The sequence below is a fragment of the Phoca vitulina genome, unplaced genomic scaffold (assembly GCF_004348235.1).
Source record: "Phoca vitulina isolate PV1807 unplaced genomic scaffold, GSC_HSeal_1.0 scaffold5, whole genome shotgun sequence".
Classification (NCBI taxonomy): domain Eukaryota; kingdom Metazoa; phylum Chordata; class Mammalia; order Carnivora; family Phocidae; genus Phoca; species Phoca vitulina.
This window is the reverse complement of record NW_022589708.1, coordinates 836037-842144: the sequence shown is the minus strand read 5'-3', so window position 1 is coordinate 842144 and position 6108 is coordinate 836037.

Here is a 6108-nt window from a genome sequence, read left to right as displayed (position 1 = left end):
CGCTGGTGTCTCGTTTGTGCTCACACGGGTGGCGCCTGGAGCAGGTCTCCCGTCTGCGGCGACGAGGTCTGCGTGGATCCCTTGTCCTGGTTTTCTCTGGCTCTGCCCTGGAGAATTTTCCTTTGGAACACTAGAGCCTGCCGTTCCCTCGCCGGGCTGGGGGGCTTCTTCGGGAAACGCTATCCTTTGTAGGATCGGGGTCCCCGGGATGACCAAACCCGCGATGCGCCGTTCCTGTGCGCAGCGGGGGCTTCTGGTTTTGAGTGCCCGAGGCTGCCACGTGGCTCAGGACACTTGGAGTAACTAGGTTCTGGGAGCAGGGATCGGGTGGGGCGGGGGTCCCAGCACTGAGATGGGGCGGGAGCGCGTCCTCGCGGGCAGGCTCTCCGACAGCCTCTCATGGGCAGGGACGCTTTTGCGTGGACTTAGCTGCTTCTCCCTTCTGGCCTCACGCTGGAATCAGCCGGGGCCACCGCCGCCCCCTGAGCAGCTCCTGCGCCCCCAGGGCTGGCTGCCCCAGCCCCCAGCGTTAAATCAGTGTGGACGCGGCCCCTCAGTGACCCCACGAGGGCATGGTGCGCGGGCGGGACTGTGGGAGGGACGCGGCAAGCCCTTCCCGTCACCGTCCGCGGCGCTCCAGGCCCCCAACTAAGTGGCCCTGAGAAGCGAAGTGCTTTAGAAAACACGACGGGTCACCTCAGACCAGACCCGCCCCGGAGCGTTTTCCAAATGGCCCTGCACAGTTTGTGTTTTGCGTAACTTCGCTAAGCAAAGTTTCAAAGTTCCAGTACGAAGACGCCCCCAAATGTCACAAGCTGGGCAGAGTGTTTTGTAAACAGTAGATATTGCAAGGTTAGGAAAATCTTTGTGAACGGCGACGCCGTTTCCCAGAGCCGGTCTGAGGAAAGCAGAGAAAGCCGAGGGCCGCGTGGGTCAGAGGCCTCCGGAGAGGGGCCCCAGCGGCGCAGGCCGGCTCCCCCGCTCTCTGGGCAGCCGCACGCCCTGCGCCGGTCAGCAGCTCAACGGTGGTTTGGGGCCCGGAGAACTGGCGGAAGACCCACCGGCGAGAGCGGCCTTCACTGCCGCGGCTCCCATCTCTGTTGGCCGCCGATCGGCGACCGGGCTGCCGAGTGCGTCGGAGGGGGAGACCGAGGCAGGACAGAGCGAGGGGAGCCCCGTTGCCTCCCCGGGTCGACTCATCCCCTCATCCAGAAGGAGACTCAGTTCGTTTGCGTTCTGGAGGAGGTGGGGGGGCACGATGGGGCTCATCTGCTCGCCCCCATTCCCCGCACCGCTCACCTCCCGCGAGGGGCGCTGTCTGCCTGGGGACGGAGCTGAAGGAGCCGCTCGAGCACACGGCACTGCGCCAGGCTGGTCCCTCGGGGACACAGGCAGCGGCGGCTGGGGTGGGGCCCGGGAGCCACAGGGGGAGAAAGCGGGGCGTGAGCGTTGCTCCTGAGACAGAGGCAGAGGTCGCAGGACGATCCCAATGAGCCCACCCGTTCTGTGAAGGGTCACAGTCACCCCCAAACACAGAGGGGCTTCCACAGGCCGAGCCCGAGTTCGGTGGCGGGATGGAGCCGCCTCATCGGGAGGGCGGTGGGTTTGGGCTCTGTGTAGGGGCAGCCCCACAGCTAGGGCCACCACAGGAATTGCTGGTTGAGGCAGGTCACCGAGGACACCAAACCCCGGTGGGAACATCCTCGAGAAGCACGATATTCAGAGTCTCAGAGCATCGCCGAGGAATGACTTTTTCATCACAGACAGGACAGGTGGTTTCTCTGGAGCAGAGCACCCTGGGAGTCGGTGGGGATTGTGCGGTTGGACCGGAATGGGCTGTGAGTTCCCCCCGTGGTGTTGAGAGCTATTCTCGGGTTGGAGGACACACTTGGTTCTTACAAAACGCCACCTGGGTCCACTGGTCACGTGGCGCGAGGCCCTGGGCTGTGGTCCACTAGGACCCTTTACAGAAACGCTTGCTGAGCTGCCTCGGGGACCCCTCCGGCCACTCTGGCCTCCACGCTGGGCTCCAGACAGTCGCTGCCCGCAGGGTCAGGCCTCTGTGCCCGCGGGGTTGGCCCTCTGCGCCCGCAGGGTGGGCCCAAGCCCCTATAGGCTCTGCTCGATGGGCGCGGGTTTCTCCCCCTGATGGGGCCCCATCACGCTGCCCCTTACCCGCTCTCCTCCCAGCAGTGGGGCTTGTCGGGACCCCCTGCCCTCCTGGCGGGTGAGCTCCGGGTGACTGTCGGGCTCAGCCTGCATCCCCTGCCCAGCGCCGCCGATGTGGCAGCCTAAGCCTTGTCCCGGGGGGCTGCATGCAGGGCACCAGCGGCCCCCGTTTCCTGGGACCTCACTCCGGGGAGGCCCACCGGCTCTGGCACTCTGGCCTCAGCTCTTTGCCTCAGGCAGGAAGACACGGAGGCGAAGAGGTGTGAAGACACTGAATCGATCCAATGAAATCCCCATCTGTGCCGTTGTAGGGCCGGTGGCCGTTCTCAGCAGCCCCACGTCCTCAGGCCCGTGTTTGCAGACGCGTCCTTGGCGGTGGCGGGCCGGCAGCCTGGCGGGCCATGTGGTGCTGCTCCTGGGCCTCCCTGTCCTGACCGTCCGAGCCCTGGGGGAGGCTCTGCTCCGCGGACTCTGCCTTTCCTGTGGCCACGGGGGCAGGCGGGGCTTTCTCCAGCGTGACCCGCGAGATCCGAGCTCGCCCGCAAGGGCCCTCCCGTCTCTCTCATTAGTGACGCATGCGGGTCCTCCTGGAGCGACGCCCAGATGGCCATGGGCGCGCAGGGCCTAGCCAGCGGCGGGCTGACAGCCGGTCGCAACAACTGCCACCACCCAGCTTGCTCCGCACACCTGCCCCTCAGCCCTGCTCTCCCTCAGCGCCCCCACCCTCCTGCACACACAGAAATAAGAACATAAACCCGAATTTATAATCTTCAAACAAATTGCGTGTTGAAATGATACTATTTTGGATCTATTGTGTTAGATGAGTACATTATTAAAATTATTTTAACCTCTCTCTGATGTTTTGTTTTTGTTTTTTAAAGATTTTATTTATTTATTTGAGAGAGAGAGAGAATGAGAGAGAGAGCACATGGGGGGGGAGGGTTAGAGGGAGAAGGAGGCTCCCCGCCCCCAACAGGGAGCCCGATGCGGGACTCGATCCCGGGGACTCCAGGATCAGGACCTGAGCCGAAGGCAGCTGCAGCCGGTTAACCAGCTGAGCCACCCAGGCGCCCCTCTTTCTGTTGATGTTTTAAATGTGGTGCTGGGACGCTCTTCTGACCCCTGGGGCACACGCCTGTCTCTCCCGCACGGCCCCGTCAAGCGCACCCTCCACACAGCAAGTAGCAGGACTGGGGAACACCAAGTGGGTCCTGTCCCTCCAGCGGTCAGAACCTTCACTGTGTCGTGCCGGTGACAGCGTGGTTTGTAAGAGACCCATGCCTGACATCAGACTGTTTGTGGCACGGTACACAATCTTCCGCAACACGGAACAGTCACAGGACCTTCCACCAAAGGGGGTCCGTGGGACTGCAGTTCTGGAAGGGCTGTGGATCAGAGGGGCAGCTAGAAATGCCCTCAGTAAAGTGGAACGTGGACAAACATTGTATATCACTTTTGGTAAATGCGTCACGCGGCTGGCACGATGACAAGAAATCAGGAGGAGCAAAAGAATAAAACGAAAGAAAGGTGAGCATGACTCCAGCCATCACTGCTCAGTCTTCCATCAAGTGGCCCTTATCCTCGTATTCCAGAATGGCACTTAGAGCTCCAGCCATCACACCTGTGTCCGAGGCAGCAGGATGGAGGGAGGGACAAAGAAAGGGCCACACAGTCATCTTTTAAGAAGCTTCCCAGGAGTTGTGGCCTGGCCCTTCTGTCTGCATCCTGGTGCCCAGCTCCTGTCCTGGAGCCCCGCTCCCACCCCTGCGTCCCCCCGGTGCAGGTCCAGGAATGCGAGGCTGCCCCCTGCCACTCTTTACCTCCGTCTGTGATGCTCCCACGTCCCACCCTTCCGGCTCCTGAGCTGACGCAGACCCAGCCTTCACAGCTCAGTGGGAAAGCGGCTTCACGCCCGCGCCGCCCGGCCGCCGTGGCACCTGGGTCTCCTGGTGTCTGACGGATGGCTTCTCCGCGGCTCCCTGACTTGCACTCTGCCTGGAAGGCTGGTTCGTTGTGCGGGATGACTGGTGAGGTCCTGGCCCCACACGGCCGCCGCCCCGGTCCGGCTTCCTGCTCAACCCGCAGCACCCGGCCAGACCCTGGCGCACGGAGGGGGCTCAGCAAGTGCCCGCCAGCCTCTAGCTTCCCGTCCCAGCACGCGTCCCCGCGCACCCAAGCTCTTAGCCAAACGGGCTGCTTCCCCGATAGCTCTGGGTCAGGCGCAAACCGTCCTCCGCCCGCAGAGCCAAGGACAGCGGGGAAGCTCCTGTTCAGCGGGGCTGCTTCTCCGAGCCCCCGTGGCCACGCCACAGCCACCCAGGGCATGGGGGCGGGGGCCCGCAGGCCGCGAGACCGAGGGAAACGCTGGCTGCAGGCGCTGTAGGGGAGGGCTCAGGGGCACGAGGTCGGGACGCGGCGGGCCTCCCACAGGCTGCGCCGCGGGCGACTCCCGCCGGGCCCGGGAGCCCCGGTTCACGGCGGCGGCGGTCCGATCTGCTCCGGAAGCCGCCCGCGGGCCCTCGGCGGGCCGTCAGCGTCGCGGCGCCTCCGTCTCGAATCGGAAGAGCAGCTTCTCCAAGGAGGGCAGAGACCAAGCTGGAGAGCGCAGACCCGGTCACCGTCCACCGCCTTCGTGGGCACGTGGCTCACACGAGCAGACACGGAAGCGCGGTCGGCCCCAGACCGTCCTGCCCTCGGAGCGCACCACACGGACCCCAGCGAGAGCAGGCGGCCGCAAGCGCCGCGTACACCTGAGCGCCCGCTCTCTCTTCCTTACGGAAGCGGCACACCTGTTCCCCGGGAAGCCGGGACCGGCTCTACGCGCAGGCGCACGCTGGGGGGGGGGGGGGGGGCGCCGCCGCGCGGCCGGGGCGCGGGCGGCCGGGGGGGGGGGCCCGGGCCGCGCCGCGCGGGGGCGCGCGGGGGGGGGGGGCCACGGCCGCTCTACGCGCAGGCGCACCACCACGGCCTGCGGGAGGGAGGACTCGTTTAAGGGATTAAGTGTTGACTGAAATATTCTTTTGAGTGAAACACAGAGAGTTTAAACATAGTTCGGATTTTTAAGTGTTACAATTCTTTTTTTTTTTTCTTTAAACTTACTTACTTAAGCAATCTCTGCACTCTGTGGGGCTCGAACTCACAACGCCGAGATCGGGAGTCGCTCGCTCCCCCGACTGAGCCGGCGGGCGCCCTGACTCTTACGGTTCTGACCGCACCACGGACGTCGTCCGTCTGACACCGACGTGCCGGCCCATCCCCGGAAAGCCGCGGCTCATCGCGCGGGCGGCCGGGCAGTGAGCTACGTCGGGCAGCGGGGCCGCACGGCTTCAAGCTGCCGTAGGGCCAGGAGGCTGCCGACAGCTGTGCGGGCGAAGCGGGCGAGCGCGGCGCTGTCCCCCCGCAAGCCTGGCTTTGCCGAGTGGGGGCCTCCGCGGCCCGCAGCTGCGACCGCAGCCCTGCCCCCTGCCGCAGCGCTTACTGCAGGGGCGCCGGGCCGGGCGGGCACAGCTCGGGAAGGGGGCCTCTAAGGGGCCGGCCCGCGTCCCGCCCGGGCCCCACGGGGACCTGACGGCGCCACCGTGCACGCAGGCTGAGGCCACACGGAGGCACGGAACCCGAGGTGTTTCCTCCGCGCCAGTACCAGCCAAGCCCGGACTCTCGGGGTCACTACGCACGGCTCGAAGGGGCACCCGGTCTGCACTAGGCTGCGGGGCGAGCTCGCCTTCCTCACGCCCGTCGTGAGAGAACGGTGCCCCGGAGGAGGGGGCGGCAGGGTCCCAGCCCCCGAGGGAGCCCCGGCGCACGGTGATCCCTGCCCGCGCGGACGCCACAGTCCTGAGGTCAAGAACCTGGCGACCATGAATCCGCGGCACACGCTCCGCACACGCCCTCCAGGGCACGCACGTCCCTCAGCTGGAATCTGGGTGTGCCTCCAGCAGG